General features: G+C 35.9%; 1 protein-coding gene and 1 pseudogene across 5 annotated transcripts in view; one reads left to right on the top strand and one right to left on the bottom strand.

The window, feature by feature from the left end:
* The window catches only part of DOCK3 (dedicator of cytokinesis 3), a 496,213-nt gene that overhangs the window by 70,064 nt on the left and 399,828 nt on the right, over nucleotides 1-26,321 (top strand). The window lies entirely within an intron of this gene.
* LOC141496036 (ubiquitin-conjugating enzyme E2 B pseudogene) lies at nucleotides 17,181-17,517 on the bottom strand (annotated as a pseudogene).

The raw sequence follows: 26,321 nt of genomic DNA on the forward strand, positions 1-26,321 counted from the left end.
TTTTCACAGTCTGTGTCCTGGTTTGGGGATGCTTCCTGAGCTTTTGAGTATTATTGGAATATATCCCACAAGGACCTCAGTTCCTTCAAGGTCTTATGAGAGTCTCTGAATGTTCTCCTGGCCTGTGCTCTGGTCTGTAGATGACCACAAGCACCACCCCCCACAGCCCTGGAGCTGTGAGGAGAGTCCCTGCTCTGCTTTGGTAGTATGGAGGCTCAGACTGTGATGTGGGTGTGAATATGGACAAAGCACCAGAGTCCTGTCCCAGGGACAAAGGAGAGACCTTCATAGTCTCCCCCTGCCCCCATCCCCTTACATTCCATGAGCTCTCTGGAAGCAACTGATGGCGGCTTCCTGCTGGGCGGCTTTGTGGGCCTACTTCTATTTCCTGGGATCTGGGCTGAGCTGATGACCCGGGTTGTGCCGAAGGCCTCAACTTCATTGAGGGCCAAGCTGGCCTGGGCTTCACGCTTGCTCTGTCAGAGGTTTACCTGCTGATCTTCCAAGATGTGCTTGGTGTTCTCTAGATTAGCAGGTCAGGAAACTGCTTCTACTGGTGTTCCCAGGGACCCAGATGCCCCTTGGGCTATTCCTGGAAGGCTGGAGCTCCTTTGCTGTGGCATGGTGATCCTGGTTGTGCTGCCGCCCCCTCCAATCCCGTGAAAAATGAGATTGGTGACTTAGCATAGTATCCCCTCACTCAAATCCAATTCATATGCTTGTCATGATGACATGATGTCATGGATGATGTCATGGTCTTCTTTGAGAATGAAGAACAAAAACATCAAAAACCATCTGTAAAGGCGGCTAGGTGGTGCCTAGAATCACCAGCCCTGGAGTCAGGAGTACCTGGGTTCAAATCCGGTCTCAGACACTTAATAATTACCTAGCTGTGTGGCCTTGGGCAAGCCACTTAACCCCATTTGCCTTGCAAAAAAAAAAAACCCTAAAAAAAAACCATCTGTAAAATGAGCTGGGAAATTAAATGGTGAACTGCCCTAGTTTCTTTGCCAGGAGAACCAAATAAAGTTATGATGACTTAGAAATGACTGAAATGATTGAATTATAAGATTTTTCATATAGAATTATAAGATTTTAAAATAATTATAATAAATGTCTTTTATATAAAGTTTGCAAAATGCTTTGTATACATTATCTCATTTAATTCTTTCAGTAATCCTAAAAATAGGTACCATAAGAAGAGCTAGGAAGAATTTAATTCTCATCTACTTTAACCTTCATATTTCATAGATAGAGAAGCTGAAATACAGATAGAGAGGTATAGCTAGTTAGTGGCACAGCTGAGGCCAAAATCCTGACTCTAGGTCCAGTACATTTCCTCTCAGTAATTGTTATTATTATTTCAAAGATTTTAAAGACTTGTGACATCTTTTTTCTTCTTTAAAATTAAATTAAAATTTCCCCCCAGTTAAATGCCAAAACAAGTTTCAGCATTCACTTTTAAAATCTTGAGTTCCGAATTCTCTTTCTTTCTCTTATTCCCCCTCATTGAGAAAGCAAGTTATTTGATATATGCTGAAAATGCATACTCATGAAAAACATCACCACAAGTCAAGTTGGAAAAGTAAATATACCCCCCTCCCCAAAGAGCAACCTCAAGAAAAATAAAGTTAACAAAAGTCTGCTTCGATTTGTACTCAGTTATCATTAGCCCTGTCTTTGGAATGCATAGTATTCTTTTCCATAAATCCTTCGGAGTTCTCTTGGGTCACAACATTGTTGAGAAAAATTAAGTCATTCACAGCTGATCATCCTACAGCAGGCTTATGACATCTTTAACTGCTTTCATCATCAAACTATATTGATGAAGTGCCTAATAGAATATATATATATATATATATATATATATATATATGCATATATATACATATATACTATATAAGCAGAACCAAGCATCTTAATCTATATTCTAAGATTTGAGGAAAAATTTATGTTAGCATATTGCCCACATTAGGATTTTTGTAAATACCACTTGCCTTGTAAGTATTTGCAGGTAAAAAAGAGTTGTATTACATTATAGTATATGTATATGTATATTATATATTATATTTTATTATACTATATTATATTATTAAATAGGAAAAAAAGAAAAAGAAAAATTTGATGGCAAAATCAAAGCAATTACTTCTTACATAAAGAGAATCAAGGAAGGACATTGCCTTAATATTTTTGATCTTGCCAAACAAGTATTTGTGGATATAGATTAGTAGGAAAAGAACTAGCATTCTCTTTAAAAATTAAACTTATTTTTAATGGCTTTGTTGAAACAGTGAAATTTTGCTTTATTGTATTAGAATTTTGGATGACTCAATCTTCCAACTCTTAGTAAGCATGTCTGAAAAATTAAAAATGCTAATTAATTTTAAATGTCCTTAGGAAATAGTTTTGCTTCAGTTTTAATAGGAATAGTTTTGTTTTGGTTTAATCTGTGAAGTATTTCTCTTAAATTCCATTTTTCTAAAAAAATTTAGGTTTTTTATAATTTTTTTCATGTGAAATTATAGGAAACAACCTACTCTTTCAGTGGGAATGGTTGAATATGCATTTCTATGCAGCAGGAGAAGGCGGAGTATTTCAACAGACATTAAAAACTTTTCTGGATATAAATTGAATGATTTTGTGATAGGGATTTTATCCAAAGTTGTTGAAATAATTAAATAGCTTGAGATAATATCTTTTGAAATCATAAATGAAAATGTCTTGAATCTCAAAAACTTGCAATATATTTGTATGCCTAAATTGTGCTTAATCAGCATATGCTTTTAAGGATTATTTTTTATTTTATAACTAGTAGAAATTTCTTCAATAAAGCCCTTAAAAATGCTAAATTTAAATTAGATTTGAATCTCTAGTTCTATTCCCTCACCAGTTTTCCAATGTCATATCTCCTATTGCCAACCTTTTTTAGTTGCTTACTTTGCTGTTACCTAATGCTTCATTGACCTAAACCAACTTTTTCACCAACCAAACCAAAAAAGCTTTTATTCCCAAACTCCCTTTATCAGTAAAACCATGAATCTTCTTGTCACCCATGTTATTCTATCACTCATGCTGAAACCATTCTCCCCCGCCCCCCCAACACTCTCCTTATTCTAACTTCATTGTTATTGTGGGAAAGTACTATCATCCACCTAGTCAACCATGTTCAAATACAGGTATCATCTTCTACTCTCTTTCACTCCTTCCCTCCATGATCTAATATTTTCATTTTTGTCTTCATGATATCTCTTGTGTGTCTGCAGGGCCCTCATCCTGGTACAGCCTCATCAATTCATGCTTGACTGCTGTCATAGCCTGTGGGGGGACCCCCCCTGCCTCCAGGGTCTTCTTTCCATCCTGTCCTTTGCTATTCAAATGCTTTTCCTAAAGTGAAGGTCTGATAGTGTTACAATCTCACTCAACCCCTTATCTAAGTTTTTTTTTAAGTTTTTTTTTTTTGCAAGACAGTGGGGTTAAGTGGCTTGCCCAAGGCCACACGGCTAGGTAATTATTAAGTGTCTGATGCTGGATTTAAACTCAGGTACTCCTGACTCCAAGGCCAGTGCTCTATCCACTGTGCCATCTAGCTGCCCTCAACCCCTTATCTAGTGAACCCCAGTGACTCTCGGTCATCTTCAGGATCAAATGTAAAATCCTGACTTCATAACCAGGAGACCACATCTCTGAATCTTGGCCATTTCTATTCTTACCCCTTTTACTCTTCACCTACCACATGACAGTGTGATCCAGAGACTCTTGTCTTTTTGCTGTTTCTCTAGCAGGACACTGAATTTTCTAACCTCAGAATTTTTACTGACTGTACCCAATGTGTAGAATGATTTCCCTTCTCATCTCTGACTTCTAGATTCCCTGACTTCTGCCAACTCTCAGCTAAAATCTCACCTTCTTACAGGAAGCCTTTCCTAATTTCCCTTGACTGTCTCACTCTTTGTTTTCTCCACTTTATCCTGTATGAAGTTTGCTTGTCCATAGGTTACATGTTGCATTCCTTGCTAGGCTGAGCTCCTTGAGAGCAAAGGCAGCTTTCTTTGTATCTTCAATGATAACACTACAGTGAATGGCACATTTGTGTTTGATTGTTTCAGCTGTTCCTGACCGTGATCCTATTTGGGTTTTTTTTTGGGGGTGGTGACAATCTGAGTGGTTTGCCATTTTCTTCTCTGTTTTACAGATGAAGAAACTGAGACAGGCATAGTTAAGTGCCTTGTCCAGGGTCATATAGCTAGTAAAAATAATTTCATTTGGGTTTGAAATCCTTACTTTGGCTTGGCACTCTTATCCACTGAGCTACCTACCTATAGTTCTACCATGATTCTTTAATTTAGGGAGCTCTGTGTGTGTGTGTGTGTGTGTGTGTGTGTGTGTGTGTGTGTGTGTGCGCGCGCGTGCGCATATTCTACTGGAGAATGCAGACTAATAAGTAACATCACTCATAAATTGAGACACTGATTTATGTATTGCTTGTTTTCTGTTAGTTTTGAGGGGAGTGATAAGAACAAATGGAACTTTATGCAGAAAACCTTTCCTCCAGGAGAAATCAAGGACTCTACCACCTTAATGGGACACAAGGTAGAACACATTTGTCAAAGAAGGTGGACAAGGATTCCCAGAATATCCCAGCAGGAACTTGTTCACTGTCAAGATATCAGAGTCCTCTCTGATAAAACTTCAAGCAACTTGGAAGGGGGCCAGCACAATGTAACTGCCAAATGTTCTAACATTTATAGCATAAGATAATTTTCGTAAAGGAGCAGGATGATGGCTATGTTAACCATTCACAATTTTTTTCTTTCCTGATTTTCCCTCCTGTGATTTCAGAAGCTGGATGGTGACTTCTTGGACAGTTTGAACTGAATGTCTTGTAGGTGTTTCAAATGTAACATGCCCCAAAGAGACCTCATTAGCTTTCTCCAAACCTCCCCCCCCCCAAACTTCTCCATTACTGTACGGACACACTACCATTCTCCTATTTCTGGAAACCCAACCTTGATATCTCTCTTGACTTCCTATCTTTATTCACTCCACATGGCCAGTTAATTGCTGGGTTTTATCTCTACCTTTGTACTATATCTTATATACTTTCCCTTTTCTGCACTTAGAGAGTCATAACACAGATTCAGGCCTCACTGCCTCTCACTTGGGACTGTACTAAGTTATCTCCCGATTGGCTTTAAGTCTTTCATCATTTCAATATAACTGTTACATTCTTGCCAAAGTAATTTTCCCTAAACACAGATCTGACTCCCCTACATAACCAACTTCCTTTTAGCCTCTAGAATAAAATATAAACTCCTTTAACTTTTAAAGCCCTTTTTGTTCAGACTTCCTTCTATTTTTCTAGCTTTATCAGTCATGAGTCCCTGTTCCATACTCAGCAGTCCAGCCAAACAGCTCTTTGTTCTCTTCTTAAGATACTCCATCTACCATTTCTGAATCTGTGCTGGCAATCTCCTTTACCTACAAGGCACTCTCTACTTATCTCAGTCTCACCAAGTCCCCCCTCTTCTTTTAAAACTTAGCCAAAGCATCTTGTGCATGGTATTTCTTATTCTGTAGTAGTGCATTTCCTGCCAAAGTATCTTGTATTTACTGGGAGTACACACACACACACACACACACACACACACACACACACACTTGTAGGAGTGTGTGCATACCCGTGTGTGTGAATAGTTTATTTTTAAGTAGTGTCTTTCTCATTATAAGAATTGTGAACAAGGATTAATTTTTATGTAGTGCTTATGACATGATTGACAGTGTCTACTTGTTGATTGTTGGTTGCAAAGGCTTATTGTCAGGATCAGATTAATTAATGGATGGAAAAGACACACTTGCTTCATCCCACCCCCACCCCCAAGCTTTCTTTCCAGTCTCATGGACATTAATCTCCCTCTTGTATCCTGGACTCCAGCTAAATTGGCCTTCTATTCCTCACTCCTATAATACTCTGATGTCCATTTCTGTTTCTTTCCACATATAGGCATTCTATGAGTCTAGAATACATCCCCCCCCTTCCTTCTGTCAGGATCCTTTTTTTAAGGTTTTTGCAAGGCAAATGGCATTAAGTGACTTGCTCAAGGCCATACAGCCAGGTAATTAAGTGTCTGAGATCGGTTTTGAATTCAGGTTCTCCTGACTCCAGGCTGGTGCTCTATCCACTGTGCCACCTTAGCCACCCCCAGGATCCTTTTCTTTAAGATGCAACTTGAGCTTCATCTTACATATGAAGTTTTTGCTGTTCTCAAAATGCTAATGTCCTGCCCAGGTACTGTCCATACTATTTAACTGCTTTGTTACTCATTTGTAGCTATTCACCTGATATTAATGCTAAAGATATGTATTTATCTCCTACGTTAGAGCTGAGCTCCTATCATTCTTTGAATCCCAAGGACAGGCATGTTGCCTCAAAAATAGTAGGAATTTAATTAGTTGATAGGGCAGCAGATTGGCACAGTGGATAGAGCACAGGACCTGGAGTCAATGAGATCAGAGTTCAAATCCAGCCTTAGATGCTGTGTGACCCAGGGCAAGTCATTTAACCATATTCGCCTAAGTTCCTCAACTGTAAAATAAGCTGGAAGGAAATGTCAAACCACTCTGATATCTTTGCCAATAAAACTGTGAATGGGGTCATTTAGAATTGAGCAATATCTCATACATTTCTTAAGGATATGATTTCTTTCTCATCACATTCAACTTAGATCAATGTATACCATGGAAACAATGTAAAGACTTAACAGACTGCCTTCTGTGTGGGGGTGGGAAGAGGGAAGCAAGATTGGGGGTAAAATTGTAAAATTCAAAGTAAAATTTTTTAAAAATAAGATGAGCAACAAAAATTTTAATTATTTTATGTAACATTCATATTGTTTTTGCTTTGTCTTCTTGCTAATAACCTCTGACAATCACTCTAAATTTTACTAGCTTTTTCTTGAGCCATTTGATTATAAGGTTCTAACTTCAAAAAAAAAGATCTTGTTGCATTTCATTCATCAGACTCCATAGGACTGATTTTGGATTCTGGTATTTTCTAATAAATTGAAAAGCTTACTTTTGAAAACTAAATTATGATTCTCTTGTACATCTAAAAAACTCAAATTTCTTAACTGCCATTTACAATTTTTTTCTTGTCCTTTAACTTATGTTTTTCTTCCTTTTCACTAGATGAGGGGAAAAGTTAAGCATTTTTTAAAAAGAGGATTAAATGAAAGGTGTTTTTGTCTTTAAAATTATTCTATGATGAGAATGATCTCTTGATTCAATGATGTTTAGAACTCTTGGAACTTGAGTCAGAAAAGATACTTGCTTTAGGCTGGAACACCACCTCAGGTGTTACATCACATGCTAATTTATTTTTCAACCAAAAAAGGAGAGATGATATTCAGTTTTACAATCAATCATAGAACCAAAGAAAATACCAGTTTTGAATGTCATGAGGGTTCACAGCATCTAAATTATTTCAGGCAGGTAGACCTTGCATTAAAAGAATGTAGCAGGTGAAGGAGTAGTATATAATTAGGTGCTTTACCCTCTCAGTGATGAAGATGTAAGCATTTGGGATCAAGAGAGAGAACAGGTGATACAGACTTGGCCAAGCTTTTAGCTTTTGAAGATGATCCCCTGGCCAAGTCTATATCACCTATTCTCTCACTTGATCTCAAATGCTTACATCTTCACCAAGTTATTCTGGAGTTTCTTTGCTCCTATGCCTTTTATGGTCAGCGCCATTAGGCTACTTGAACCTTACCCCTCATCTCTCCTTCCTGGCCCCAGGCTCCAGCCCAGCGCGCGCGCGCGTGTGTTTTATGTGTGTGTGTGTGTGTGTGTGTGTGTGTGTGTGTGTGAAGCAACAAGATAGTTCTAGGACTAAGAGGGCCTTGTGCTACTTTGGGCCACTTTGTATCTCTACTTTGCTTTTATCACATTATACCTTCTATTATTTATAACATTTATATTTTTCCCAGTAGACTGTGCCCTGAGGCTAGGTATTGTATTGATTTTCATTTTTAGTATCCCATTACTAGTTCATTGCTTTGTAGGTAATAGATAATATATACTTACTATACATACTTACATCTATTCAAATATGAACACATTTATATACACACATAGACATTTTTATCTTTATAGATGTCTCTATGTATCCATAGATCTATTGTTTATATATGTACATTATATACATACTTGTCTCCTCTGAGAGAATGTAAACTTATTGAAAGGACAGATTGTTTTCATTTTATTTATGGTATTATATCACCAGATCCCGGAATAGAATTGGAAACATAGTATATATGCCTAATACTTGCTTATTACATATGGAATGAGAATTCTAAGGTCATCTACATTAATGTGTAGGTCACACCTTAGCCTACTGCTTTAATCATTCCCATATTTAGTATCAACCCAAACTTGAGAAACCAAAGAGAATAGTTGGATATTTTCATATTAAAATTACAGCCTTATATTCCATTAATTAGTTTTCTTGAGTCCCTATCAGACTTCATTAAATGCTAATTTTTTTCTATTTAATATATTTTTCTCCAATAGTAGCTGCATATATCTTTATTAAATTCCTTAATCTCTTATAATCAAATATTTATGAAACTGAATAATGTATTAAGAAATCAGTAAAAAAAAGTACAATTTATAATTATTCTCAGTATTTTGGATCCAGATAAGATAGATGGCCCTCATCTCTAGACTCCTGACCTTGAGTCCCAAGTAACAATTGCATCTTTTACAGGAAGTCTTTTCCAATACCTCTTAATTCTATGACCTTCCCTGTTAATTATTTCCTATTTATTATATATTGTGTGTTTACATGTTGTTAAAATTGTAAACCTTTTGAAACTCTTTTGCCTCTTTTTGTATGCGTAGTGCTGAATACAGTACCCAACTCATAGGAGGCACTTAATAGTTATTGAGCTACCTCAAACCTTCCCTATTATGGTAAGTAAGTTTTGTTCACTTGTAGAAACATAGTTCCACTATACAGTTTATTCAAGATACCAAGTCTCTTTAGACATGTTTTTTTTATTTCTCCTTAAGAGTTAAATTCAGTCTTCCAGAAAATGTTATTTTAATCTTTTTTTCTTTCTCCTCTTTCAAGCCATCATAGGTACAGTCTCTTCAGAAATGCATTGAAAGCTGCATATTCCACACAAAGGCTCTTCATTCTCTTTGTAATGTTTCTTCATAAAATAACTGTTAAGATCATTCTGAAAAATGGAGCATAATGTCAGCGCCGAGGCATCCTTATCTCAGTTTCCACTCCCATTGGAGACTGGTATCCAGGGTGACACTGGCTACATCTCTGCTACCCCTGCCCCCACCCCAATCACTACAGTGTGGCACCTCCCCCATTGTTAACTGCCAGGAATTAACACCCAGTTCCACATAGCCAGTTAACATCAATTAGCTTTTACAAAGGGATATTCACTTTGATGCCATAGCAGGAATAAGAAGTACAAACATTCCCCAACCCTATTCAGCACCTTGTGGGGGCAGGGAGGGAAGGGGAAATTTCCCTTTCACCACCTTGACCCCTGAGTAGAATGGGTTCAGTTTTAACTCCGTTTTCACAGAGCATTGCAAGTCCAAATGCATCTAACTGCTTTACAATCCATATTTCAGCCATCTTTGGGCTGGGTGTTGAAAGTCCTTCCTCAGCCTTTGATGCCAGATAGTTAGCTGCAAAACCCAGCCTGGACTTTGCTCTTGGATCTTCTGGTTGTCCACTCTCTTGACCTTTCAGAGCTCACAAAGTCATAACCAATTTCAAAGTTCCACAGTCCTTTATCTAGAAACTGAAAAAATAAACCCACACAGGCTTCTGTCTATATCTGGGCCACCAATGAGACTCTAAAGGGAAAGACTCTTTGTATCACTGCTTCTCTTCTTTCACTAGAAAGGCAGGAATGTGTCAGACTGAAAAAGAGAGAGAGAAGGACAAAAAAATAAAAAGAAAAAAAGATTTAGTGCCTTTGAACACATCTCTCTATCTACACAATCAAAATTCATCACGTGCCACACAGACCAGAATCAGCTATAGAAGGACTGTATGTTCCCCCCATGTACATACATGTCTCTGAAAGTTGTCTCCTCAACTTTTTTCACAACCTTCATCACTTATTCCACATAGATCAAAGTTAACCCATATCTCCTTAGGGAGACACACAGGAGAGAATGACAGTTGGAACAATAACTCCAAACTTCCAGTCCTAACTCCCTTTTCTTGAACATTCTATTTGGTCCTTAAAGGTATAGTAACAGAATATCTTTAGTCTCTGTGGTAGTGAAATGGGTGATAACACAGAATAAAGGGGCAAATTGATCTTTCAATTCTTATCATCTGCTTATCCTTTTGGTTACTCTGAATTTGTTTTTTTTTACTCCTTAAGATAGGAATAGGCTAAGATTCTTAAAGAGAAGAAGATAAATAAATAGAATGAATCTGATGTCGCTGGAGTAATTTCTCTCTAGACTAGGTGTTTTGCAGGGTGGGTGTCCAGGGTCTAGGAGATTTAAGTTCTAAGGTTAATTTCATGAGTAGCAATTTCTACCACTGTAGTTCTTGAGTGCTCCCTGGTTTGCATCAATTAATATTAGCTATCAGACTTAATGAATCCTTAGCAAAGGCATTTTACTCAAATGGAATAACAAAGACCAGTAGTTACAAATCATTTCTCCTTTAAAATCGGTGCTCCCTTAGAGCAGAGGTGCTGAGACTTGTCGATTCCCAGGCAGGATGTGAGAGAGCAGAAGTTTATGTTTAAATGACTGTTTCTGAATGGACCTATTTTAGGATGGACCATTTGGTTCATTTCCAAAATATTTGTCGTTATGGCCTAGCCATTTGTCCAATAATTACCAGATATCTCTAGGGTTCAGAGTATCTTATTTAAAACAAAATAAACAAAATAAAACAAAACAAAAAATCCCTAAGGTTCTCTTGTTTTATTACACAAATTAGTGACTGAAAAATATAAAGAAGTAAGCCATACTATGCAGGCAAGTTTCTGGCCTTTACTATAAAAGTTCAGCTGCTTTCCTGGCCTTTTCATATATAGATGAATTACTTTAAGTTTCATATCTTAAACTAGATATAAAGGAACCTGTTCAAAATTTTATATCCTATGTTTTAGTAATCTTTCAAGTCTATCTGACCTGTCTTGATTCCATTGAAGGTTTTCTTGGCTAAAACATTAGAGTGGTTTGCTATTTCCTTCTCCAGCCCATTTTTTCAGATTAAGAAACTGAGGTAAACAGGTTTAAATAACTTGCCAAGGGTCACATGGCTATTAAGTTTTCTGAGGCCTGATTTGAACTCAGGAAGATGAATCTTCCTGACTCCAGGCCCAACACTCCCTCTCTCCACTCTGCCAACAAGGTGCAAAATGATCCACTTGTCAGAAAGAGACTCAACTCTTACAGTTTCTTGCCCCTTAAGATTTTGAAAATATGAAATCCTAACAGGACATACCTTCCTCTAGGGAATGTTGATTAATGGAAAGTTCTAAAAGGGAAAAATAGTAAAATTTATAAGGAACAAGAAGGTTCAAGTGAACTGAGTAAACATTTCTCTGAACACATTTTATTCCAAATTCTTTAGATATGAATTAAGGTTCAAAATCATATTATTACGTAATGTTAGAACTGATAGGAACCTTAGGAATGATACTTATATAAAACAATTCATTAAAAATTATGTTGTGACCCTAAATATGTGATCACAATTCTCAGTTCAGTTATATTTTTCAAGGTGTTGAAGACATCTCATGTAGAATTTTAAGCTCATTATTCAGGTGTCTATGATGGAGAAGAGGAAAGGGAAACCAGTGGTTGAAGAATCATGTTCTACATACCTTTTGAAGCTCCAAGGAATTCCTTCTCAGATATTGTAGTTCAGAAAAGCTGCCACTGAGATAGAGGAGATGCTTTCCCCATTCATCAGAGAGACTTCTATTTGAGAATAGAATAGAATATTTTCTCTGTTTTGATTTTTTTTTTTATAAAATGGTGGGATTGTTCATTATAATAAGAGAAATTGAATTTTTCCATTTCTAGGCATCAGTAGCATAAGGAAGTGAGAACCTTGAATTTAGATGTGTTTGGAATTCTTCCAGCACCACAGATGCAGATGAGAAAGGAAACAGCACAGCAGGATTTGATCTCTTTCCCTATTAAAAATTTAACCTCTTCTCTGACTATAAGTTTTGGCAATATGTCCTTTCAAAATAAACAGGTTCTGTTATATCTTTAATTGGAAGACCAAACTTTGGGAGCTTGATACTAGTCAGTTTTCTTCAGGAACCATCTCTAAATTCCATTGAGAAATGATTGATTTTTAAGACTTTTTTTTGGCAAGGCAATGGGGTTAAATGACTTGCCCAAGGTCACACAGCTAGGCAATTATTAAGTGTCTGAGGTAGGATTTGAACTCAGGCTCTCTAGACTCTAGGGCCAATGCTCTATCTACTGTGCCACCTAGCTGCCCCAAGGCCTTAATTTTAATAATATATAGTGTTATTTGTTTTCAGCTTTTTTGCTGTTTAATAAGAAAAGTTTCTTTGCTAATTTTCTAGGTTTGTATTTTTTACTGTTACTAATTTTAAAAATGATCATATTCCAAATCTCAGGGATGGCATACTGAAATTTTCTAGATTGCTTTTTGGAACTTGGAGTCAGAATACTTCTCTCTAATTATGTACTAATCATAAACAATCATATTCCAAATCTCAGGGATGGCTTACTGAAATTTTCTAGATTGCCTTTGGTACTAGGAGGCAGAATACTTCTCTGTAATTATGAGGTAATCATGGTCTTTCTTGATGACACTTTTCCAGCTAAGTAAACTGCAGATTGAAATTTTATGGTGTGATCATTGCACCAATTTTTGTATATTTCTTTCTTGACTTATTTTTGTATTTTTATTTAGATGTCACAATTGTTATTTTTTTGTAATCTTTCTTTAGTCTATTATAATTATTATTATTATTATTATTATTATTATTATTATTAAAGCTATATGTTCTTATGGTGACTTGGTGGCGCAGTGGATAGAGCACTGATCCTGGGGTCAGGAGGACCTGAATTCAAATTTGGCCTCAGACATTTAATTGTCTAGCTGTGTGACCTTGGGCAAGTTACTTAACTCCATTGCTTTAAATAAAAAATTTTAAAAAGCTATGTCTTGTAGTTCATTTTATCTTCTTACTTTTTTTGTATCATTCTTGGTGAAAATGTGATGAATGATTGAAATATGTTCCTTCTGTCTTCTTGGGGTTTGGCATTGAATCTTCATTTAGTCAACAACATTGAGATGTATTTAGTAGCATATTTTAAATTTTTTTATTACTGTTATCATTAAAATTAAAATTTTTTAAAAAGTATAAGATCCTCCAATATTGATTTTTTTCCTTCACTCAACTGCCCTCATTTTCTGTTACACCTATATTCATACTTTGTTCCAACTAGGTAAACTCATTTGCTGTTTTCTTCTAATCTCAAGGGTTTAGTCACACAGATATAGTTCACTTTCTCCCAGCTCTATATCATAAAAATAATTAATGGAAAGTTGATACCTAATATAAATAAGTAGAGAGTGACAGAGAATCCAGGTCACTTGGCTCAGATAAATAATATCCTCAGGAAATGATGACTGTGATTGCTGAAACCACCACTAGGGATAACTTAAAGATGTTGGAGAATGGGAGTAGTGCTATAGAACTGGAGGACAAATGTCCCTATATTGAAAAAAAGACTATAGTTTGTCATTTTGAGACCCAAGAAGTTTAATTTTGATACCCAGCAAAAAAAATGTGGTTTTTTTTCTTAGCTCTGCGACATCCTTAGTGTTGGGAACTCCTGGTGAAGAAATACCCTCTATCAATGCATAATATTAACCATTCTGCAAAATGACTTGTGTGAATGAGAGTTTTCCAGAGCTGAACAGATATATGTTGGAGGCAGCTCATGAATTCAGGTCTTCTTTCTTAAGACTGACTCTCTATTCACTTTGTAACACTGGAACTCAGTGACATTCTAGAATGTTTTTGTTGCCCACCTTTTGAAGCTTGAATGCAGGGCAAGGGGAGATAGAATTGTGGTGGCTTTCTGGCAGTCAGTCTCCTTTCTAGTGTTCTAGAAGTTTTTATATTGTTTCAGACTTTATCTGAGATCATAATATCCAGAAGGCCTAGCATTTTGATTTTGAAAAAAAGAACTTGTAAGAAAAGTCAAACCGAAAATGTGACAGAGTAGAAACTGGTGGAATCACTCTTTTTAAAGTCTCCTAGGGGGAAAATATAAGACTCCTTAGTGGGCAGTTTTCCTTCTTTTTATGTGGCCAGATTTCTTTGAATGGCCCTCCTTTCTCATTTGTGAGGATCCTTGTATAATATGGGAACTAATTAGAAATCTTTGGTTTCATAGCCTTTTTATCAAGAAGGCCATCTCCAGTTGTCTTGATCCATATTTAGCTACTGGATCCAGATCTTTCCAGAGAAGAAAGTGAGGCAGGTGACTTTGCAAACCCTCTCTCACATAAATCCAATTCATTTGCCCATCATGGCATTTTGTCCTTGTTGTCGTGGTCTTCTTCAAGAATAAAGAACAGTAAGATGGCAGCTCAGAGCTAGGAAGCTCCCAGAACTTTTGCCTACCCGATGTTAAATGAAGCCTCTAAATAAACCCTAAAGTTAAAGAACCTACAAAAACAAGAGTGAAACTAATTGACAACTCAAGATATTGTGCAGGAATTTCAGTAAAGGTTTGTCTCATGAGGGTAGAGGGGTAATATAACCTAGCATATATGGGAGAACTGGAAAGCCAGCAGGAGGCTCTAAGTTGCAGTGTAGCTCAGGAGCCCAGACCTGGTACATGCCAATGGTGTAGACCAGCAATGAGGGTCCCAATCCCAACTTGGAAGATAAAGTTTGATCCCCCAGAACACTTGTGCAACAGGCAGGACTGGGTTAGAAACAAGCTACTAGCAATTGAAACACAGTCAACACCCAAGCAAGTGGAGAGCCAGGGACCAGACCTCTGCACTCAGGACAAAAAGTTTAGGACTATAACCCTTGTACCCCAGCAGCAGACCTGCTCAACTATCAAACTGAACAAAAGAAAACAAAATCAAAAAACACTAACCATAAAAAGCTTCCAATTTGATAGGGATGGTAAAAGCGTCATCTCAGAGGAGGAAAACAATGACAAAAGCCTATGTGTGAAGCCTCAAAGGAGTTTATAAATTTGTCTCAAATCCAAAAATACATCTTGAATAAGCCCCAAAAGAATTTTCAAAACTAAAGAAGAGGAGGAAGAAGAAAAATTGAGGCAAGCAATGAGAGTCATGGAGGAGAATTATAAAAGATTGACTAAAGAAAACAATACCTTTCTAAGTAAAACTGGCCAAATAGAAAAAGAAATCAACTCCTTTAAAAGTAAAAATGGCAGGGTGGCTAGATGATGCAGTAGATTAGAGCACCGGTCCTGGAGTCAGGAGTCCCTGAGTTCAAATTCGGCCTCAGACACTTAATAATTACCTAGCTGTGTGGCCTTAGGCAAGCCACTTAACCCCACTGGCTTGCAAAAAAAAAAGTAAAAATGGCCAACAGGGAAAGGAATGTGACTCATTAAAAACTAAAATTGATCAATTAGGAAAGGAATGACCTCATTAAAAAGTAGAATTAACCAGTTGGAAAAGGAAACACGAAAGCTAAATAAAGAAAATAAAACCCTAAAAATTAGAATTGGACAAAAGAAAACTAATGACTGTCTAAGACAACAAGGTTCCATCAAACAAAACCAAAAAGATGAAAAAATAGAAGAAAATACTGTTATCAGAATACATGTATCATCATTAGAAGAAATCAGGTCTCAGGTCTATCTCTCTACATGGTTAGTGTGTTATGTGTTAGTCATTGGTACCTTTTATTAAAGAGATGATTAGCAAACATCAATAAAAGGAAGTGATGGTCATAGTCAGCCAGCATGGTTTGGTAAAGAGCAGGTCATGCCAAACTAACCTCAATTCCTTATTTGTCAGGTTCCTAAACTGGCCCATCAGAGTACATTGTAGGTATAGTCTCTATAGACTTTAGGAAAGATTTTAATAAAGTAGCTCATACTGTTCTTGTAGAAATGGAGAGATGTGTGTAGTTAGGTGGAGATGATGGTACAGTTAGATGGGTTCAGTATTGATTGAATTGCTGATTCAGAGTCTAGCTATTGTTTTCATGTTAAATTTGAAAGAGATCTTCAAACAAAGCTCTATTCTGAATATGTTTAAACTATGATACCTTTGTGACATCCACTTGAAGATGTCCAAAAAGCAGTTGAGTATTAGAGAGTTCTGGAGAGAGGATGGAATATAAAGCTCTGAGATCTATCTGCAAAGAGATGATAATTGAACCCAACTGAGCTGTTGAGGTCACCAAGTTTGATAGTATAGTGGGAGATGAGAAGAGGACCAAGAACAGAGCTTGGGGGACACCAGAGTTAGCAGGTATTATATGGATGAAGATTCAGTAAAAAGATGGAGGAGTGGTCATAAAAGTAGGAGAACCTGTAAATAATAGCATTACCAAACGTCTAAGAGGAGATAATATCTATGAAGGGAAGATAATACTGTCAAATAGTGCTGAAAGCAAAGATACCGCATGTTGAGAAAAACACTTTTATATTTGGCAAGTAACAGCTCATTGTAAATCTGTTGAATGAGGTTAGAAGTCAGACTGCAGAGGATATAAAAGATATTGAGATAGGGGAAGTGGAGTCACTTCATGTAGATAATTTTTCTCAAGGAGTTTAGCTAAGAAGGGGAACAGATATAGATATGATATTTAGGGAAAATGGTCAAATCAAGTAAGGTTTTTTTTTACTTGGAAAAAATACAAACAGGATATATTACAAAATTATGTAGCAATAACTTGGTTCATACTATGCAATAAAAATACATTAATCAAGATATACAAGCTTTTAAAGATTCTAAATTGAAGAGCTTTTTTTTTTTTGCAGACACATTAGGTATGCAAATCCTTAAAACCTGTGGCACTTAAAATTTCTGGTAGCCTTTCTACTGAGAGGTAAATTATATACAACAATGATGAGGAGTATGAACAGAGCAGTTGTCTATTATGAGTCATTCCACCTTTGTTCAACAATAGCTGAAACTCTTTACTCATATTCTTGTTTGTTTTCCTGATAAAGCTGCACTGCCTGGCTATTGGCAGGACTGTTGGGATTAGGTTCATCCAGCAGAGACTGAATTGATGTTAAAATAGAGGACACATCATATATTGGATTACAATGATTCTGGAGGATAACTAAACATATGCTGCTATCAGTATAAACATTTGGATGAAATATATTTGATAAGAACCTAACAATGGGAAGTTTATTTGGATACTCTTCTGATAATTCTATTACTAGTTTAAAGGTTCCATTCTCAAAGGGTGTGCCTTCTGACCCAAATATAACTACATTCCACTGCATGATGTTATTTTCAGATGGTGTGCTGTAGGTCTTCTTGCAATGAGCCTCTTCCTGGCTGGGGTCAACATGATGCCCCGCTCCCCTGTGATCTATGTGAGAAAACTTACCACCTCACAACTCCCAAGTAAGGTTTTTGTAAAAGCTAAAGAGACATAGGTGTGTTTGTAGACAATAGGAAAAGGTCTAGTGTACAGGGAGAGATTGAATATTAGAAGGTGGGATGATAATGGGGACAATATGATAGGGAATGTGGGAGAGGATTTATATTCATGCAATGAGGCAAGAAGGAAGAAAGACAAGGAAAAGTGTCTGCATAATTTGAGCTAAGTATGAGGTGAGAAATAGCCTCAATTTTTCAATGACAGGATGGTGAAGTCCTCAGTAGAGAAGGTAGGAGCAGAGGCTGCCATGGGAAGCTTACATACAGATGAGATTTAGAGCAACTACTGTGAGAAAGTGAAATAATAATAAGAATTTTTTTTTTTTACTTAAGTGAGATCCCAGTTCATATTAGATAACTTTGTAGGGGGCTCAGTCATATGATATTGTGTCATGCTGTTCTGTTTAGTAGCACATGAATGGGAGGCAAATGATTAGAGTAATACAAAGTTTGACAGTAGGGAAAAGAGCAATGGATACATGATTAGAAGATAGTGCAGATTGTTGATGGAGTTGTGAACCGATCCAACCATTCTGAAGAGCAATTTGGAATAATGCCCAAAGGGCTATAAAACTGGGCATGTCCTTTGATCCAGTAATACCATTACTAGATTTGTTTTCTGAAGAGATCATAAAAAGGAGGAAAAGTTCACATAAATGAAAAATATGTATAGCAAAGAACTGGAAATTGAGGGGATGCCCATCAAATGGGGATTGATTAAAAAAGTTGTGGCATTTGAATGTGATGGAATACCATTGTTCCATAAGTAATAATGATCAGGTGAATTTCAGAGAAACTTGGGAACACTTTCTTGAGGTGATGCTGAGTGAAGAACATTATAACATTGTGTGATGGCTTAATTCTTTGTATTGTATGATATACTTATGTAAGATAACCATGTATTGTATGATACAACATTGTATGATAGACTTAACTCTTCTCAGAGATACAATGATTAAAGACAATTCCAAAAGACTTGGGATGGTAAATGCCATCCACATCCAGAGAAAGAACTTTGGAATCTGAATGCAGATCAAAGCATTCTTTTTTTCACTTTTTAAAATTTGTTCTGTTTTCTTCCTTGTGGCTTTTCCCCCTTTGTTCTGATTGTTTTTTTGCAGTATGACTAATATGGAAATATGATTAATATATCTATATCAGATTACTTGCTGTCTTGGGGAGAGGAGAAAAAACTTTTCAATAATGAATTTTGATAACTATCTTTACATATAATTGGAAAAAGTAATTAATTACTTTAAAAAAGAAGATAGTGTCGAGTTGATTTATTTTTCCAGGGGTCAAGGTAAGGACATAGTAAGCGTAATGGTGATGACCTGCGAAAGAACAGCAGGATTGAAGGTCATTGTGAAGATGATGGTGATGGATTATAATGGATGGACTGATAAAATATTATGATCTGATAAAGGAATTTTGGAGTTCATGAACTTCATGGAAGTAGAACACTTAAGAGAATATTCTCCTCTTTATAAAACTTAAGTTCTACTTCAGCATCAGATATTAACTAGCTGTGTGGTCCTGGACAAGTCATTTAAGCTCTGTCTGCTTCATCTGTAAAATGGGAATAATAATGGTACCTACTGCCTGGGGTTAGTGTTAAGAGCAAATGAGATAATATTTGTAAAATGCTTCACAAACCTTAAAGCATGATATTAATGTCACTTGTTATTACCAGTGTAATTTAAAATTGTGATCTAAACTGACATTATGTCTTTCCTTTTTCTCATTTACTGACATAAATATTCAAAAATGAAGTTTTAAGTACCTAAGTTTCAAATTTATATATTGTATTTGTTTTGTCTCCTTAGAGTTGCACATGTTGGTTCCTCTCACAGAATGTAAATTTCTTTAGGGCAGGGACTATTTAAATTTTATCTTCTTAGTCCAAGTACCTAGATCCTTGTAGAATAATTGAGATTTCAGGTATTTAATGTATACTTGTATATAAGTTATTGAGCTCAGTAACTCAATAACAGGTTGTTATTAGCCCAGTAATCACCTCAGGGTAGTTAGGTGATTGTCTTGGAATCTGGAAGGCCTAAGTTCACTTCTGCTTCAACATGTATCAGCTGTGTAATTGTGGGCACTTAACCTCTATCTGTCTCAATTTCCTCAATTGTAAAATGGGGGAAAGAATATCACTTCACAAGGCACTTCACAAGGTTGTTTTGAGAAACAAATGAAATAATTATAAAGCACTGAGCTCTGGAGTCTGGGACATAAAAGATACTTGATAAACACTTGTTCCTTCTTCTGTGTATCATAATAGTGTCTACAATTCATTTCAGAGGTTAGTTCCATTATAATTATATGGATAGATAGATAGACAATTAGAACATTTATAAAACAATTACTAGATGCCAAACTTTGTTCTAAGTTATTAAGATAAAACCCCAAGCAAACAAGACAGCCCCATCCCCAGGAAGCTTATATTCTATGTCCTGCAATAATTTATTCATAGATGTGTAGATTAAATAGATTTAATTAAATAATAAATTAATTAATAATTTAAATAATCTGGAAGTCACATTCAACTTTGGTCTCTATCACAAATAACTTGTGGATAAACATACCTGTCACCAGCTAGATGCCAGTCCTCTTTGCTTCAGGGTTGGTAGATCCACATACATGCTCATGTCCTGCCACCATTTCCTCCAATCCTCAGTTTTCTAGGTTGAGTAATCCTTTAGAGCAACAGTGTTGCCACACTAAAACTTCAGCTAGAGTAAACTTCTGCTTTTTGGCTTTTTATGACTCAGGGAGGGGGAACAGAGTTGAGTTTCTTTGCAGACTTGTGGGTCAGCTTGGGAAACCCTGTCAGAGTGTGGATGGAGACTAGTGGAGAAAGGAGTGCCGCATTGGAGCCTTAAGGTTTAGGGCCTAACCTTCTCTGCTTGTACTTTATTGAGTTGTTACCTTATTAGAGTTCTTGATGTTTAAGACCTTGTGGATAACTGAAATTGCTTTATTTCTTTTACATGATTCTTAATTTGAAGAGTTTGAAAATTTTTAAGGATTGGAGAAAATGTCTAGTTAGTCCTCAGTATTATTGATCATATGACGCAGAAGTTCCTGGAGTTAACTTTCTAATGCAAGAAGAAGGGGAGCTGATGAATGGGGTAGGAAGGTATTCTGGTAGGAACAGGGCAAGCTGCTAATGAGGATCTGGAGAAATCAGGAAGAGTGGATGGAGACAAAAATAAAATAATAATAAAAATAGATAATAAATAAAAAATAATAAAAAATAAAGCAATTATGAATTTCTAAAGTGAACATGAATTTCTTAGATATTGTGCACTGAACCCAGGATCTTAGTGAGCTAGAGAGAGTAATAGAATTGCAAATTCCATAAAAATGTTTAGGGTGAGATAGGGGATCTAGAGATGGACTCAAGACTGAGGGGGAAAAAAACAGATTAAATTAAACAGTAGATGAAATTAAGGATCAATGAATAAAGTATCCAATAACAATTAGCTGTTCCTCTTTCTTTAAATATTAAATTATACACTTCTTTTAGAATAAATTATTGTATTAATGTAGGTTAATGTTTATATTTAGCTGTTTTAATAAGATTGGATTTTTTTGCATTTTTAAATACCTTATTGAGTGGGAAAAAAAAGAATTTTCACCTTGTCACTTCTCTTCAGAGAAACCTATGAAGAGGCTGACTATGATGAGACTAAGATCAAAACACTGTCCTCCTGGCATCCTGAGTTCAGGGAAAGCACCTAGGAGGAAAGATGCAGATTTATTTTTCTTCTCAGAGTTATTGTTCACTTTTTAAAGTTGTGATTAACTCTTCCTGACTCCATTTGGGTTTTCTTGTCCAAGATACTGGAATAGTTTGTCATGTGCTTCCCAAGTACATTTTACAGATGAGGAAACTGAGGCAAAAAGGGATAAGTGACTCGCCAAGGGGTCACACAGTTAATGCCTGAGGCCAGATTTGAAGTCATGAAAATTAATCTTACTAACTCCAGGCATAGTACACTATCCACTATGCTCCTTAGCTATTTCCCATTCTCCAAAGTCCCCCCCCCCCCCCAGCGTAGTGACATTGATTTATAATTGTTTTTATTCTAGTCCCCTGTTCTAGCTCTAATTTACTTCTTTTCATAAATGAATTATGCCTATATTGTAATATTTTATATATCTTTGAAAATTACATAATATTTTATGTTTTAAACTTAACAATCATAGTGATAATCACCTGGACCACTTGATCTAATTAGACTTGATCTAACTAAACTGAAGCAATAATGGTAAAGGCCATAGTTGTGTAGCTGGTACCTTACTCTTGAAATCATTATAAAGCATCTGGCAAACACAGTAGGAAACATAGCCAAACTATTGATTAATAGGTTTTATGTTGCTTGATACCCTGTAAACAGATTATAGGTCTGAAAATAGATCTCTGATTATAGGGAGAAAGCATTGTTCTCTCTTCAACCCCCATCCTCCCACCAAATGTCATTTTGCTTCACTTTCTATCTTCCTCCCTCTATTCCAACTTTTGGAAACTTGTTTGAGTAGAAAAACAAAGACATTTATCAGACTTGATGGTTTAGACTGAATTTGTGTGAAATACTAAAGTATAATAAAAAAAATAGCCTGAATCTTCATCCAAATTAAGATTCAGGTCATATGATACAAGCTCAAAACTCTTTTCTTATACTTCCTCTTCTTCCCCAGATACCTGTCTTCCTTAGCTAATTCTTTCACAATTGATCATCCTTATCATATTGCTCTTACTGTGTACAGTGTTCTCAAGGTTCCTATATGAACTTTGAATAAGTTCATATACATATTTCCAGGATTTTCTGAAACCATCTCAAAGGGGAAACTTTGAAAGGAGAGAAAGGGGAGCAGAAAAGTTTTGGGGGTGTGGAAAAAGAGGCTGGAATAGAAATGATGGGCACATTGGTAAGTAAGGATGGGGTGATTACAACCTCTAAAAGATGGTGATAAAAATGGAGAACAGATCCAGAAATAATCTTATATGCACTGGAGGTTTTTGAGAAAGCAGACTTTGATTCTGGAAAATCTTAGATTGGGGAAAAGCAGTCAAACTTTACCTTAGAGTAAATGACTCCAGGGGCACACTGAAACTTTACCCAGCCTGAGTTTTTCCCATGATCCCTGAACAACACAGTACTCAATACCCAGAGGAAACAGCAGCAGGACCCCAGAAAATACAAATCAGGACCAAAAGGTGCTAGACATTCCCTCCATAAGTAAGTTGAGCCTGGCTATGAAACAAAGCTCCAATTTATCAAGTAAGGCTGAAAGAATGAGTAAATCAGAAATACTCTTGTGAGAAAAAAGCTATTAAGATGCCACAAATGCTCAAGACATAAGCCTAAAAGATAAGAATAACTAAAATGTTTACATGTAAGCCTCAAACTTGGCTACAAGGTCAGCCAGTATTCTTAGAAGAAATAAACAAGAGTTAGAAATGATTTAAAGAGTTTATAATAATATAAGTGAAGTAAAAATATTAAGGGAAAAGAAATTAGTTTTTGGGGCAGCTAGGTGGTCTCAGACCCTTAATAATTACCTAGCTGTGTGGCCTTGGGCAAGCCACTTAATCCCCTTTGCCTTGCAAAAACCAAAAGAAAAAAAAGAAATTAGTAAAGGACAAAATCTTACCCAAGTAATAGCGATTTGAACAACAGAATAAACCAGAAGTAAACATCCCCAAGAAATGTTAAAGTCAGAAGACTGAGAAAAATAGCAAACTATAAAGTATCTCATTTGAAAAGCATTTGACCTTACAAACTGATCAAGGAGAGATAATTTAAGAATCACTGGATTATCCAAATGTCATGACAGAAAAAAAATAGTCTGGATAGCATATTCAAGAAATTGTGAAAGAAAACTGCAAATTTACCATCACTAGATGCAAAGTGAAAATAGATAAAATCCACTAATCATTTTTTTTCCTTTTTTTGTTTTTGTCTTGTTTTGTTTTTTGCAAGACAATGGGGTTAAGTGACTTGCTCAAGGTCACACAGCCAGGTAATTATTAAGTGTCTTAGGCTGGATTTGTATTTGGGACCTCCTGACTCCAGGGCTGTTGCTCTATCCACTGTGACACCCAGCTGATCTTTTGTAAAAGGGTTTCTAAAAGACACCCTCAAAATGAAAACTGTCAAGGACTTCACAATCAAAATCTGTAGCTTCCAGGTCAAACAAAAAAATATTAGAAGCAGCCAAAAAGGACTGTACCATCTAACTGCCTCCAGAACGTACAGATTTATAATCAAGAATAACTTACTCAGAAAGATGCTTATAGTCATAAAGGGGAAAACTAGAACTTCAATGAAATAGAAGATTTATAGGCATTCTTATGGGAAAAACCTATGCTAAGAAGAAACTGAATAAAAACACAGATGTCAAGAGAAATTTGAAAATGTGAATCCATGTAAATCAGGAAGGGACTAATCAAAGGTGAAGATTTTATATTCTAGTGAGAAGATATGATACAAGTATCAACTCAGAACCCTATGTCATTGGGAGTCAAAATGGGAGTTAAATAAGATAAGGGGCATGGGAGTGGTTATATTTTTCATGATCTTAAAAGAAAAAAGGAAAGAAAAATAAAAATAAAAAGACATATACTAGGAAATAAAGACAAAATTTGTGAGAAATAATTATTTTATATAGTTGGAGTGCTCAAGTAGAAGATTATACAAACAAGGAATAAAGGATGGTAGGAACAGGCATCACTTGAGCATCACTTTCATTTCAACTGGTTGAAGGAGGGTGGAACACATACACATACAGAAAGTTTGGACAAGAAGATTCAGAGAGAGAGTAGTAGGGGAATAAAGAGGGGAAGGTTCATCATAAGAAAGACAAACTCTTGCCTTGAATGTTAGATTATGAAGAAGATTTTAAAATGTTATAAAAAAAAGGTGAGAACCTATGACTGTTCTGAGTAAAAGGAAGAGAAAAGGGTCCAGGAAGGAGAAGCAAATAACATTAAGCAGAGAGCACTTATGATAAGCAACTTCTTATTACCTTCCTTAGAAGAAGAAGAAGGTAAAGCAAGGAGAGGAAGAAGTGTAAAAGATTAGGGTGGAAGGAACTATACAATTAATTGACATAAAAGTAAAAAAAAAAGGTTTTGCTCAAGCAAAATCAATACAGTTGAAATAAAGAAAACTATTAACTGGGGAGGGCTGAAAAATTTTATGGAAAGTTTCTCTGATAGAAGTCTTATTCTCAAGTTACATAAGGAACTGATTCAATTTTATCAGAGTCCTTTACCAATTGACAAATTATGAAAGAATATGAACAGGTAGAATTGGGTTTTTAAAGATAAGGTTTCCCTATCTTGCCCAGTGTAGAAGTTCAGGAGCCATTTAAGAGTTCTAATCTCATTGCTGATTAGCACAGAATTTTTGACTTGCTCCTTTTCTGACCTGGGTCATTTCATTACTCTTTAGGCATTCTCATAGTCCTCCACTCCCAAGAACTCACAAAATCAGTTCTAGACTTGATATGAAAACCCAATTGACTTTAGTCCTTTTACAAATTTAGAGCTCCTAAATGACTCCCTAGTAGCAGGAATTACAGGAGTGAACTATAATGGCCAGGAAGTAGGTAATTTAATTTAATTTAATTTAATTTATTTTTCTTTTTTAGTTTTTGCTAGGCAATGGGGTTAAGTGGCTTGCCCATTAATTATTAAGTGTCTGAGGTCTGATTTGAACTCAGATACTCCTGACTCCAGGGCCAGTGCTTTATCCACTGCGCCACCTAGCCACCCCAGCGGGTAATTTTCAAAGGAAGAAATCCAAGTTATCAACAACTGTATGAAAAAATAATCTGAAATAATAATAGTTGGACAAATGCAAATTAAAGCAATTCAGAAATACAAGCTTGCTCCCATCAAATTGGCAAAGTTACAGAAAAGGAGAATAACAAATGTTGAAATGATTCTGGAAAAACAGGAAAATAAATGCATGTTGGTGAATTGGTCCAACCATTCTGGAAAGCACTTTTAATTATGCCCATAGTGTTTCAAAACTGTTCATACTCTTTGACCTACAGATATCACTGAAGGCTCTATACTCAAAGGAAGAGAAAAAAGATCATATATGTATATATATATATATATATATATATATTATGAAAATTATAACTGCTCTTTTTTTTGTGTAGGAAAGAATTTTAAACCAAGTGGAGTGTTCATCAATTGGAAAGTGACTAAATAAATGGTGATTTATGAGTGTAATAGAACACCATTGTGCCTTAAGTTATTATGACATAGCCAGTTTCAGCAAAATGGATGACTTGTATGAACTAATACAGAGTAAAGTTAGAATCAGAAGAATGACTTACACAACATCAAATTGTAAATACAAATAACTTTGAAAGATTTAGGAATTCTGATCAATGTGATGTTCAACCACAAATCTAGGGGACTAATGATGACATATGCTGCTTTACTCCTGACAAAAAGAGCTGTTAGAATAATTATGCTGAATTAATTTAGGTTTGGTTAGTGTGGGTATTTGCTTTGCTTGACTAATTATATTTACTTTTTAAAATACATTTTATTAATGTCTGTTAATTACAAACATGTCTCATTACATTTTTCTTCCTTCCTTCCCTTTTC

The sequence above is a fragment of the Macrotis lagotis genome, chromosome 8 (assembly GCF_037893015.1).
Source record: "Macrotis lagotis isolate mMagLag1 chromosome 8, bilby.v1.9.chrom.fasta, whole genome shotgun sequence".
NCBI lineage: Eukaryota > Metazoa > Chordata > Mammalia > Peramelemorphia > Peramelidae > Macrotis > Macrotis lagotis.